The sequence below is a fragment of the Silene latifolia genome, chromosome X, assembly GCF_048544455.1.
Source record: "Silene latifolia isolate original U9 population chromosome X, ASM4854445v1, whole genome shotgun sequence".
Lineage (NCBI taxonomy): Eukaryota > Viridiplantae > Streptophyta > Magnoliopsida > Caryophyllales > Caryophyllaceae > Silene > Silene latifolia.
The window spans coordinates 257,139,153-257,152,463 of NC_133537.1; the positions used below are offsets into that span (position 1 = coordinate 257,139,153).

The window sequence follows — 13,311 nt, forward strand, 5'->3', positions numbered from 1 at the left end:
GGTGAGACGCGGTGAGTGATTTATTCGCGAAATTGAGTGATGTAAAAGTAAGTGAAAGTGGGTGAGGGATGATGTGGGTCTAAGGAACGTGAGAATGAAAAGACTGAAAGGAAGGTTTGGATAGTGGCAACTTAAGATGTGTAAAGAATTATGGAGTGAGATGGTTAGGAGTCGTGTGGGTCAAGAATATATGTAGTGAAAGTTCGTTTTAAAGAGGTTGAGAAGAGTGGTATATAGTGAACTTTATGGAGACATGTTGCAAGGTGGATTTGTAGACAGTGAGTGAGTTTGGGAGATTTGGTTTATTAAGGGGTGAAACTACGTGTGATTTCTTTGGGCATTTAACGGCATGAAATGAAGTTGTTTAAACAGTGAACGTTGATTTTATGGATAGGTTAGTGACAAGTGTGAGCGATAGCATAATAAGAGAAGATCCATGGTAAGAAAGAGTGAGATGATATCGACATGAAATAATGGGATTTGAGCTTTGGCGGAATGAGAAGGTAACCGGAGCACTAAAGAATTAGATAGAAGTAATAAGGAGTTGAGCTATTAAATGGTATTGTTGAATGTGAAGAGAAAAGAAGAGTAAAAAGTAAGCTAAGGAAAATTTTCACCGGAGTTATGTGATATAAAGGTAAGGAATCATCGAAATATGTGATATTATCATGAGGATGTTAGTTAATGGTTATATGGGAGCTTCAGGACAACATGATTAATAATGAGTTTCGAGGAATTAAGGGTGTAAGAGTTGGTAGAGTATTTACACGATACGAGATTTTTGGTGGAAAGTTAGATGACGATACAATTAAGATAGTATTGGGAATAATGTTGAGGTAATTTTATTGATGGGTTTGATGTTCTTTATTTGGGGATGTTAACCAAAGATAGGAGAAAAACCGTGTTGTTTTGATATGAGTGTAAGAGGTTTGATATACGGCAAAGTGGTGGTATTGTGGTGTTGTCACTAGTGGTTAAGGGTGATGATAGATAAGAAAGACCTAGAGAGGTTGATTTTACAAAGGCCGGATTGATATGTATGGTTGTAAGGAAGTATAAGATGTGGTTATATGAGGCGAACGCTAGTGGTTGAATATTAATGGTATGGCATGAGGTGATGGTTATGCGAATGGGAAAATATGTTATGAGGGGCATATGAGTTAAGCTCGGGCGACAGGTAACCTTTATCGAGTGGTAACTTACGTGATCAGGATTGACTAGTTGGATGTGATTATGGGTCTATGATGTGTATAAATGTTTGTGTGAGGTTCTGACCTCACGAGACGCGGTATGGTGTGATAGTTATAAAGATGTTATATGAATGTTTGTGATATATGTAGGGTACGACAATCTGATGGAATGAGGCTAAAAAGGTAATAATTTGATTGATTTGGCATGGCTAGTTATAGTTTTATGTGTATTGATAACACATGCGTATTCCGTGAAATGGTAGAGATGATGTTCATGAGGTGCTTATCTGTTTATCCATATAATATGTTGCGTTGTGATTTAATAAAGTGGATTTGAGTAAGTTTTTCTTGTCTGAGAAGTTATCTTTGAGTCGGTGTTTATGGGTTTGAGTAAGTTGTGATGTCTATCGGTGCGGTTGTGGTGCCCCGGGTGGTGATCCGGGCACGGTACTTCGTGTTGTGATGCGGGTATTTTCGCACTGCGGTGCGGTTGTTGGTGACGGTGTTGTGATGCCGTCACCGGTTGTGGTGGAGTAGGCGGGATGATTATGATACGAGTTTTCGAAAGTGCATACCAGTTATACATAGATTGTTGTTTTGTTTGCTGTTGTTCTTTGTGAGTTTTGGTTGAACATGTAGACTGTTGTTTTGTTTGTTGATGTTTCTTACCAGTTTCAACTTGCGTGTGAGGGTAGAGTATGATATGGGAGAAAGTTGTGTATGTTTTGTTGTTGTGATGGTATAGTGATTTTCTGTTGATAGGGCACAGTTGTAAGAGGTTGTACAGAACATTTGACCTTGTTGTAGATGAGACATCGGTGCACATAGTCATGGCAAGTGATTCGTAGAACATGTGTGGTAATGATCTGAAAGCTGCAGGTGGTTTTAATCTTTCGTTGGGCCAGTGAGGGAAGGGTGTTTGGATTTAGTGTCTTGTTAAGTCATGTATGAGTTTTGTAGTAATGAAAGAAAAGAACTTGAGGATCTTGTGTGAGTGTACGTAACACGTGTGGATCGTGAGTTATGCTTTTGACGATAGAAGTTTTATACAGTCTATATAGAGAGGTATGTCATGTTGCGGTAATGTGGAAGAGTTGGAGTATTGGTTATGCTAAGGGTTTTGCGGTATTAGTTAGATGGAGTGCAGAGTGAATTGAAGTATGAGAACTGTTTAAGTAAGAAAGCCTTGGAAATGGGAACGGTTATAGAAATGAGGTTATAGGCGGTTATCTTTGACATGTGGTGGTGATGAGGATGCTGAGATGATTTAACTAAGGATTTAGTATTAGTGAGTTACGAGGACGTAACATTTGTCTTAAGAGGAGTAGGATGCGATAAAAGTGAGTTTCATGGTTGTGCATGTTGTAAAATAATTGGAAGTAGAGTGTTAGCATAGCGTAAAGGAGGGATTTGTTTTGTGGTTGATGTTGTTAAAAGGCCATGGCCGTGCGTGTAATAGTGTGATGTTTAGGAGTTCGAGAGTTTTGATAGTGGCATGATGATGTTTATGAGTGTAAGTAAACTTCGAGGACGAAGTTCCTTTTAAGGGTGGTAGAATGTAACATTCCGTTTGATGTTAGGGGTATTTTGATATTGCGGATTGGCTCTGGATGATGTATTACGGAGCTAGTTGGTAGTGTATGGAGTTAGTGTTGAGAGAGATATAATGGAGTCGATACGATATCGTGAGCCATGTTGTGGAGGTAGGAATAGTTAGTGGAGTTGGTGTTACGAGTTCATGTTTGGGTTGGAGTTTTGTTTTGAGTTCTTAGTCACGTTGTTGTGTCTTGATCGAGTTAGTATGTTTGTTTTTGAGTATGGGTTGAACTTCGGGGACGAAGTTCTTTTTAAGGAGGGAAGACTGTAATACTCCGTATTTATGAGTCTTTGGGTACTCTATCGAGTAGGCCTTACTCTGTCGAGTAAGGGTGAGTTGCGTTTTAAAATAGTTTCTGACCTGTTGGGTACCACTACAAGGATAACACGGAATAGTGACGGACGAACCCGTCACTATTTAGCCTTTCCCGTCACAAAAAGCGGGTTTGTGACGGATTACCCGTCACAAGCTGGCGTCACTCTCAATGGTCACAAAAAGCGGAATTGTGACGGATAGTCCGTCACAAAAGGAGGTGGGACGGACTTGTGACGGATTGCCCGTCACAAACCCACTTCTATGTGGGTCCCTTTTAGCCGTCACAAAACTGACACTTGTGACGGATTACCCGTCACAAAATTTAACATTTGTGACGGACTTTCCGTCACAAAAGACAGTTTTTGTGACGGAATTTCCGTCACAAAAGGCAGTATTTGTGACGGAAAGTCCGTCACAAGTGTCAGTTTTTAAAAAAAAAAAAATTAATATTTGTAACCGGTTTTATTCAAAAATTATAATTACTAAAACATTACAATTATCAAATTAGATAGATCATCACCATCAACTTCCTGAATCAACCAAAACTTAAAATTATATACGAATTCATACAAACTACACTCCAATTACAAAAGGAATAAATTTAGCGAAATCTATGTCAGGAAGGTAAAAACTTGATGTTGCCTCATTTAGCAAGAACTTGTTTTACTTGATTTTTCATCACAAGATACAGATGCGCCACAAGAAATCCCTGTAAAGATGAATTAAATACTAATCATTAGCACCACCAAAAAGATTGAAATGAGATATACTATATAGTACTCATATAAACTAAGGCTTTCTAACATGGCAGCGGCATCTCTAGCGGCATAATAGGATACCAAAATAAAGTCTTAAAACAAGTAAACCTTAAGCTGAGAGGAGAAAGAAAAAGAAGATGTCACCATTTAGTTGATTAAGCATCATTACTATCAATAAAATCTATATAAAAATATAGTACAGAAACCACTAAACATTATATTGGACACGTGTCAAACTCTCATTAAATATTCTCCCGCCAAAGCGTCCTATCAAAGTACTATATATCACCCTGTATCCGAAGAAATCCCTAATAAAAAAACTCGCTTCAGCCGCCGATCCTCATATTCTTTCTTTCATACCATGGCAACCATGCTATTTAATCCCGAACCTCAAAAAGAAAAAGCTATTCAATCTGACATGCATTCTATTTGTTATTTCCAATCATTTAGGCGAGCTTTGCCCTAAGGTAATGTTACTCTATTTTTCTTAATTTCTCAACTTAATCTCCTATTTTTCCAATCATTTTATTTGAATTTTGAATTTTAGGGTACCTATTTAATGTTCATGATCACAGCGTAATTTGAGGTTATCAATTGATTGGGAGGTTTATAATAGGACGCCTAACATGCCTGACACAAAACTAAAGATTAAGTTCGAGGTGTCACTATACTTATTGTTCTTAATACTAAACTCTCTTATATGGAGTATAATTTAATCCCGTACATTTTTTGTGGTTGTACCTACTAAGTGTACCTTATAATTTGAAGAAAATATGAGATGGAAGGACAATAAGCATTACATAATGAATTCAACATTTTTTTTTAACCATGTAGTGTATATTTATACCTATGTTGGTTGTGTAACTTTGCAATTACAGTTGGGAAATTGATACGAAGTTACCATATAAGTACAGTTAGAAATCTTCTAGATACATTCCATGCTCATGAATCATGATCCTAATTCATATAGCTAGAAGTATAAGAATAATACCTACTTCCCAATTATTCTTCTCTATTTGTCAATTACGATTCATTAAGGTTGATTTCGGGGTACACATTTCCTAGGTAATTAAATCATTTATACAAGAAGTTCCACATTCGAACTAAAATAATGCTATATTGTAAGGGTTTAAAACATAATTAAGTATATTATCTATCAATGTCCGTGCATTTTGCACGAGTTCTAAACTAGTATCTAACATATAAAAGAACACAAATTCTAGAATGAGACGGTCTATCAACCATCTCACACAACAATCACTCATAAAAGAATCGTGCAGATGTCAAATCTATTACTATGAGACCAACTAATACTAATTCAGCTGAATAGTGCTTGTGGGTAGCTCCACAAAACACTGCCCTATATTTAATCAGTTGATCTTACTTAAAACCGTCTTTAACTTAAAATTTCTCACAATTTATTTTTATATCCCCCTATTTTAATTGGGTAAAAAATGTGAGAAGTTCAGACGATTTTATATTAGAATTGGTGTCTCAAAATGAATTGGGTTCGACTAACATCAATCGCCATATAAAAACCATCAATGATAGATAAAACAGGAAAATGAGTATGAGACCAATCACATACCCATAAACTCGCTAACACAGAACAACGGCCTCACATTAGGAAATATGGGTAGACTCGTAACATTTTAACATGAGAACCTTGATGTTTGGTGAGTACCTGCAGACAAAAAGGCCATTTAGTATCCTAAATGAAGAAACATAATCATGTATTGATAAATGATAAAGGTGGTAAAGTTGCAGCGCACAACACATGTATGCACCTAACTAATTCTGATGCACCAACTACAAAATTCTCAACATCCCTAACAAGAACCATCTAATTCTGTGGTTTAGATATGCACTCTTCATCATGTTGTGAGATGAAGCTCACACAATCAAGATACATAAACTACCTGCATTACAAATTTACAATGAATGACATGTGGCAGCTATGGACCCTAAATCAACAAGGAACAAAAAATCAATTACCACGGCGGCGCAAGGGCGCAGACACGGACGGAAAGGTGAGAGGAGAAAGAAATAGAAGATAAAGAAAAGAAGGAAAAGAAGAGAGGAAAGGAGAGGGAAAAAAGTTTAAAAAAAAAAGATAAGGGAGAAAGGAATTACCACGGCGACAAGCAAAGGTGGCGGTGGCCGGAGGTGATGGCGCCGGCAGAATGGCGACAAGCAGAGGTGGCGGAAATAAATGAGAAGAAGAAAGATAAGAGAAGAGAAGGAATAAGATCGGTGGTGGTTGTTGTGTTGTCGGATGTGGTGTGGTAGCAGGCCGAAGGTGGTTTGGTGGCAGGCCGAAGGTGGTGTGGTGGCAGGCCGGAGGTGGTGGTTGATGGGGGAAGCGATTTGGTGTTAGGGTTTCAAAAATTCAATTTAGGGGAAAATGAGTAAGAGTCGCGTGTTTTCTCAACTTAAGAAACAATGTGACGGGTATTCCGTCACAAAAACTAAAATATGTGACGGACTATCGGTCCCAATCCCGTGTTTCAAATCCCCTATGTGACGGATTATCCGTCACAAAAATGTTATATGTGACGGAATATCCGTCGCAGACTGCTTTTTCAGATTCCTTTATGTGACGGAATATCCGTCACAGGAAAAGATATATGTGACGGAATATCCGTCACAAATCACTGTTTATGTGACGGACTATCCGTCACAAGTACCTTTTTTGTGACGGGTAATCCGTCACAGCTTTTGGCGCCCTTGGTTTTTTTAACGCGCCATTATTATGCGACGGTATGTGACGGATAGTCCGTCACAAATGTTTGTCCGTCACAAGTCCGTCACAAACCCGTGTTTTGTGACGGAATTTTTATCCGTCCCTACACTTCCGTCACTAATCCGCTATATCCTTGTAGTGTACTCGATCGAGTAACTAGGATACTCGATCGAGTAAGGGGGCACTCGATCGAGTACCTTAGCTACTCGATCGAGTAGCCGGTTTACGGGGAGTTATTTCTCGGGTTTTATTAATTATGCGATTAAGGTATATAATCTTTTCCGTCATCATTCTAAACACTTTTCAAAACCTAAATTACTGTCAAAGAGAGAAAGCAAGTACGTTCATCCCTTTAATCGCATTGTTAGCAAATCCCGGAGTTTGGAAGGTCGGTTTTCATCGTTTGTTATACTGTTGAGATCCTTGCGTCGAGGGTAAGATCTATGTACCCTTTTTACTGTTTTTCCTTTAAGTTGGTTAAACCCTAATATGGGGATTTGGGGGTTTTGTGTAGATTTTGATTTGGTAGTGTTTATGTGTTTGTATGATAGGAGGAGGTTTTGTAGAAGAGGCTTTTTGATACAAATTTGTTGATATCTCGATTGTTGTTGTGCTTTCAGGTAGGATTTCCTACTCAGTATTAGTCCCATAATGGGATGATTGTTGATGTGTTGTGGTTGATTGAATAATATAGTAATTGTATTATGACGGTTTGTTGATTGTGATTGTTTGTCTCTGGTTCTCGAGGCATGTCCTCGGCTGAGTGGGGTCACTTGCGGGAGTGGCTTCACGCCTTAGTTTCGCCCTCCGTGGAACCCGCCACAGGAGGGGATGTGCACATTAAAGGGACAGGGTTATCGTTCGGTATGATGAGCGGGGCTTAGGTGGGAACGGCTGCGGTCCCCAGCTGGCGGTGGTCCGGTGGACGATCGGTGTGACGGAAATTGATGGGAGTGGTGTGATTGTGTGTGTGTGACCGTTTGAATGTGTTGTATGTTGTCTTTGTTCGATTATATAAATTGTGTGATTGATTAATCTTGACCCGTTTAAATGTTTTAAAAACTGTGGTGATCCATTCGAGGGTGGTGAGCGGTTATTGAGCGAGTATGATATGACGCGTATGGGATAGGCTGGGATGAGTCATCACATGGCGGTTAGAAGTCTTCCATTTGTGTCAGACGATGTTTTATAGCTTTGATAGTTTTAGCAGTAGACCGTCTGAGAATCTTGTATTTCTTTTTATCAGTTTGGAATTGCTATGTAATCACTTTAAACTTTATTTACTTTTAAAGTTGTTTCGTTATTGTCTTATGAATGTCATACCTCGGGTAACCGAGATGGTGGCATCCTTATACCTGAGTGGTCCTGGTAAGGCACTTGGAGTATGGGGGTGTTACATTACACTTGATCAATTTGCCCACATTTTCGGTCTTGAAGTGCCCACCAACTATACCGAAAAACCTGTTGATTCGATGTGGACCTACTTTGGAGGGCTATTTCCGGGAGGAATTTTACCGGTTTAAAGCAATGTTATACCTTCGCCATCCAACATGCGGTGATTCGGATCAACGAGCGCTTTGTGGCCAGTACCATCAATGGGAGGTACGAACAAGATAGGTGTACTCTCATTGATTTAACTTTTCTTGAGTCCTATTTGAATGTTCGGGGGACGAGGCGCTATAACTTCAACACCCCCTTGAGATACTTACAAGGCTTCATGATTTTGCTCAAGGGACCACCCAACTCAAGACCTTCGTAATGGGAGGTCTAGTTACTATTTTGGCCAACTACCTTTGCCCCGGGTTCAACTCCCAAGGGATTTATACTCCTCTTGAGAGGAGTACATTAATTGATGAACACACCGTCTTTACCACCACCGGTGGTGTAACTACACTCAAGAAGGGAGTGTAGAATGGCTCACAAAAGGGTGCACCTCCATCATCCTCGAGGGTTGGAATATACCGGGCACCGACCCAAGATTGAGCCCATATTCGCCTGCACCAAGCTACCTCCTTGATATCCAAATCCTCGACAATCCACCCCCAAAGGGAAGAGCCGCCCCGCCAACAACAAGTACCTCGTGGGGGTACCGGCAAGGTCTACTCGCCCACATTCCTATGTGCCTATCCCACCATACCCTACTCCTTATACTGAATTCCGACCGGAAATCCCCAATACCCCGGGCATTAATGATTTGATGAAACTCATGAATAGAGTGGACCTCGGGGTACATGAAGGGAGGGTCGACAAATACTTGGCCCTTTATCCCCAATACTTTTACATGGCTCAACAAGGATATATTGACCCCAATGGTCCTAAGCCCTCTTGGGCCCAACCACAACATTTGTTCTCTAATCAAGGGGACCAAGCTTGGAATCTCGGTGGTGGAGGGTACTCGGGCCAAGGAAGAGGGCATGACCAAGGAGGGTTTGGCCAAGGAGGGTACTGGGGCCAAGAAGGAGGGTATGACCAAGCCGGGAGTTCTCACCGGTATGGTTACCCCTAAGTTGAGGAGGATGACGAGTGAAAGAGGCCTACCTCATCACCTCTATTTGTATGATACTCCTCTCTCCCTCTCTCTTTTATATATACATTGCATTTAGTGTAGCTTTCGCATGCATTTGTATCATATTTCATTTTGCATTAGCTAGTTCACATAGTATAGTTGCATTGTAAAATATCTCACATGATTCATGTAGATAGTTGCATATAGATTAGAATTCATGCATAGTTACTAATGGCCAAACCTATTCATTTCTACACTAGAAATAGTGTTTAAATCGGTTTGGGGAGGTTTGATCATATGTGACCATAATCTACTAGAAAACATGCATCATATAGTGTAGATTGCATTCATTTGTTATATATGTCATATAGAATTGCATTTAGTTAGAACATCCATTCATTCATGTCATGTCATTGCATTTGTACTCTGTTTCCATAAAATCAAAAAATCAAAAACATGTATTTCCTTTTTATTCCTACTCCTACATGTACATTGAGGACAATGTCCAAAATAAAGTGGAGGATGGGAATTTATATTCCAAAAATGCATAAAAATTGAAAAATTTCGAAAAATCCCAAAAATATGTTATTTAATTTCATAAAATCAAAAACCATAAAAAATTGAAAAATTAAAAAATGCAAAAACATGTTTATTCCTTTTTAGTATAGAATTGTATATATTGTATATACTTGTTTGTTTGTTTGTCCTTTTTCACATTGATCGACTATGCCACATCCGAGACATGAGGATATTGAAGACCGCATGGTATGATCTTTCCAATCTCCTTTTCCCTCTTTATGTTAATGACTATGTGGCTCTATTTTGATTGATGCGGTATAAACAATGTGAACTTAGGACTTGCATTTAGATTATTTGGCATACTAGTTGGTAGAAGCATATGCATTAGGATGTATATATGTTAGTTGCATCATGGTCCGTAATTTACATGGTTAGAAAGATTTTGTGAAACCGTCTACTTGGGAAGCTTGACAAGTGTATATAGGCCCTAGTAGATGCTTTTTCTTCTTGAGACCTTGCTTGTTAGAATACTTGTAAAACACCCTAGGATGTGTCATGCTAGTATCCTTTGACCCATGGATTAAGGCCTAGTCAAGAGTATCTTGTGGTGTGATAACTCCTTGGCTACCGTTTATTCCAAGGTGACCCTTGAAACCATGCAACCATCATTCATCCATGTTCTACCATATATTTTGTCATCAAAGGGAATGGGCACAAAAATTGTTCAAAATTTGAGTTCAAGAAATGAAATGAAAAGTCAAAAAGTTTGCAAAATGCATCAAATCAAAAGAGGAGCAAAAATAGACTCCTAAAGCTTCAAATATAAGGCACCCTCACTACATATGGGGTGACTTTGAAAACGTTCAAACAGAAAATGCAAAAAGTTGAAAAATTGTCAAGTGTTGAAAAGCCAAAAATCAAAAGAAATGGCAAAAGAAAGTGTTCTCAAGTGTTATATGCCACAAGAAATTGGGGGGAAAAACAACAACAAAAGCGAACTCCCAAATGAAACTCAAATACTATCGATCCCTTTATCCATCGTATCCATTTTTGTGCATGGTAGAGATGGGACGACCCTTCTTCTTATCTAGGCGAGAGGGGGAATTCCGCAATCCTCAAGTGTTTCTAACGCCATAGGGAGTCTACTCTTGACAAAAGCATTTAACGATTGAGGACAAAGGTACCCTAGCTTGACACAACTTGGAGGTGATTTATTGGTATCCTTCTAGGCTTAGTAGTTTGAAGAAATTGCATCTATGAAGGAGTGTGTACCCTTGAATTGCTTCCCTTGTAGATAATTTCCGCCACTTAGATGAGGAAAGTGACTATTCTTTTATAGATGCATCCATTACTTGTTTTGTTGTGCTTAATGTTTGGATGTGTTGCCATTTTGGCAAGACCCACCTTGCCTTGCAAGAAGGCATCCTACCTCATGGTTGTCTTGTTGTGAGTTGAAGGGGCGGAGTTAGACCCGCTAATTGTCTCACATCGGCTATATTATTAGGATAGTTTAAATAAAGGTCTAATTTTTGTCACCTCTTTACTCGGGATGAGTAAAGGTTCGGTTTGGGGATATTTGATGTGACCATTACTTGAGCATATTTAGTCCCCTAATTGAGCCTATTTTGCATACTATTATATCATTCCATGACCATTTTATCCGTCAAATGCTTTCTATTTTGCTTCTTTAGTGCATTTCCTATGTTTTGTAGGAAAGAAGACAATTAGGCGGAATTTCCCGTCCTTCGTGCATATTTGGAAGCTATTTGACGATGTTTGATGGACTAGTATGAAGGGGAAGCGAGAACTAAAGACCAATCCTACAAGAATAAAAAGAAAGTTAAGAAAAAGGATTCTGTCACAGAATCCGAGCGGCCTCACTGGCAAGACGCCCGTCCAGAATGACAATCCGAGCATCCAAGCAACAAAGACGCTAGGATTCCTCCACTACAATCCGAGCGGATTCCCAGAAAGACGCCCGTGCACCCCCTCAAGAATCCGAGCGTCTTCCCTTCCTGGACAAGCGGACCGCAACGTCTTCAGCCGAGATGCTCATCCCTCCAAAAAGACTAGCATTTCCCTGCTTAAAACTCAAAAATGTAATTACTAATTTAGCCTTAGTTAACCTAATGAAGCTCTACTATATATACCCCATTTGTAAATAATCATGAGGGAGAGTTTTGATGAGGTTAAGCCTCTACATTAGAAATTCCTCTAAGATTCAATTAGCAGTAGATTAGAATAGATTGCTCTTTAATCTTTCCACAAATTACATATTAATCTCTCCTTAATTATTGTTCAAGCTTGTTACTTTTGGGTAATTGAAGATTATTGGGTTATTATTAGAGGATTGACAACTCTTCATCAATCAATCAAGTTCTCTTCTTTTATTCTTTGCTTTATTATTTGGATCATCTCAAGTTTGGTATAATTCCTTTACCCTTTAATCTTTATTGTTCATTTCTTCATTCTATTATCATGTTTACACTTGTTGTGATGATTGACACCATTAATGACATGTTTCCCATGATAATGAGTGAGTAGTCTTTTAGCTAGGATTAGTGGGTAATTAGGGGCAACCAACATGGGATTGATTCATGCTTAATCTAATATGTTCACATGATTAAATCGCTTGCTTGTTGTGATGTCAACTTTATGCACATGTTATGTTTGATGAAATGCTAAGCCTATGAATCCTTGCATTTACAACCATCTCTTATCTACTCAACTCGACTTGTAAGATATAAACCAACTCGAGTCTCGTTAGATCATGCATAGAAGTTGAATAGGAGGAAAGTAAGTCGACTTGTAGGTGTTGTACAATCTAATCGATTCGGCTCCGGGACCCAACCCTTCCTATGAACCGTAAGACATAAACCAACTCGGTTCCTTTACAACATTAATTGCTTGCAACTTTTTAAACATGTTTGTATGATCAACTCCCATGAATTCCCTATGACCCCATGATATCCTAGAACCTTTAATCAATTGTTTACATCCTTCCTTTTATTACTTGTTTTACCTTATTGCTTGCATTAGTCTAGACACAACTACAAACCCAACCAAATTGTGACACTAGCATAAATTGAGATAGATAGACTTAGAACCCAAAGCACACCGTCCCATGGATCGACCTCGACTTACCGCTAACTAGTTGTATGTTGAGTATTATAAATGTGTTTTATTGGATGTGACCCGACGACATCACCCATATCAAAATGGCGCCATTGCCGGGGATGGTGCTATGTGATTAAGTTCTTACTTGTTTGTCTATTTTGATTTTGCTTTCACCTTAAGGAACTTGTTCCTCAAGGATTGTTCTTACCATTTTTGTGTAGTTTCCATGCTTGTAGTTGTTTCCTTGTCTTAGCTATGATGGCTCAAGACTTGGTACATGGAGTTTGTGGTGGATCTTTTGAGTATGACTATGGGTATGGGGAGTTTGAGAAGCAAGTCAACACAAACCTACCTTACTATTTGTACAATGGAAATCCTAACCACCACCCCAATTTTTCCCACCAGAATCACCACATCCAATATCCACAACAACCACCCACTCGATACCCACTTCACAATGAACTCCAAATGCCACGATACAACCACTTTCACACCTACCCACAACAAGAAGATGAACCCATTCAAAATGTGATTCTCCAAATGATGGGAGATCAACAAAACTTCTT

At 39.0% G+C, this 13,311-nt stretch overlaps 1 long non-coding RNA gene across 1 annotated transcript; it reads right to left on the bottom strand.

Moving 5' to 3' along the window:
* Positions 1-3,545: 3,545 nt before the first annotated feature.
* On the bottom strand, positions 3,546-6,320 carry LOC141621778 (uncharacterized). Its single transcript, XR_012532665.1, has 3 exons — positions 5,994-6,320; positions 5,449-5,544; positions 3,546-3,811 (listed from the first exon to the last, which is right to left on the bottom strand). It is a non-coding gene; the product is annotated as an uncharacterized LOC141621778 (long non-coding RNA).
* Positions 6,321-13,311: the final 6,991 nt, after the last annotated feature.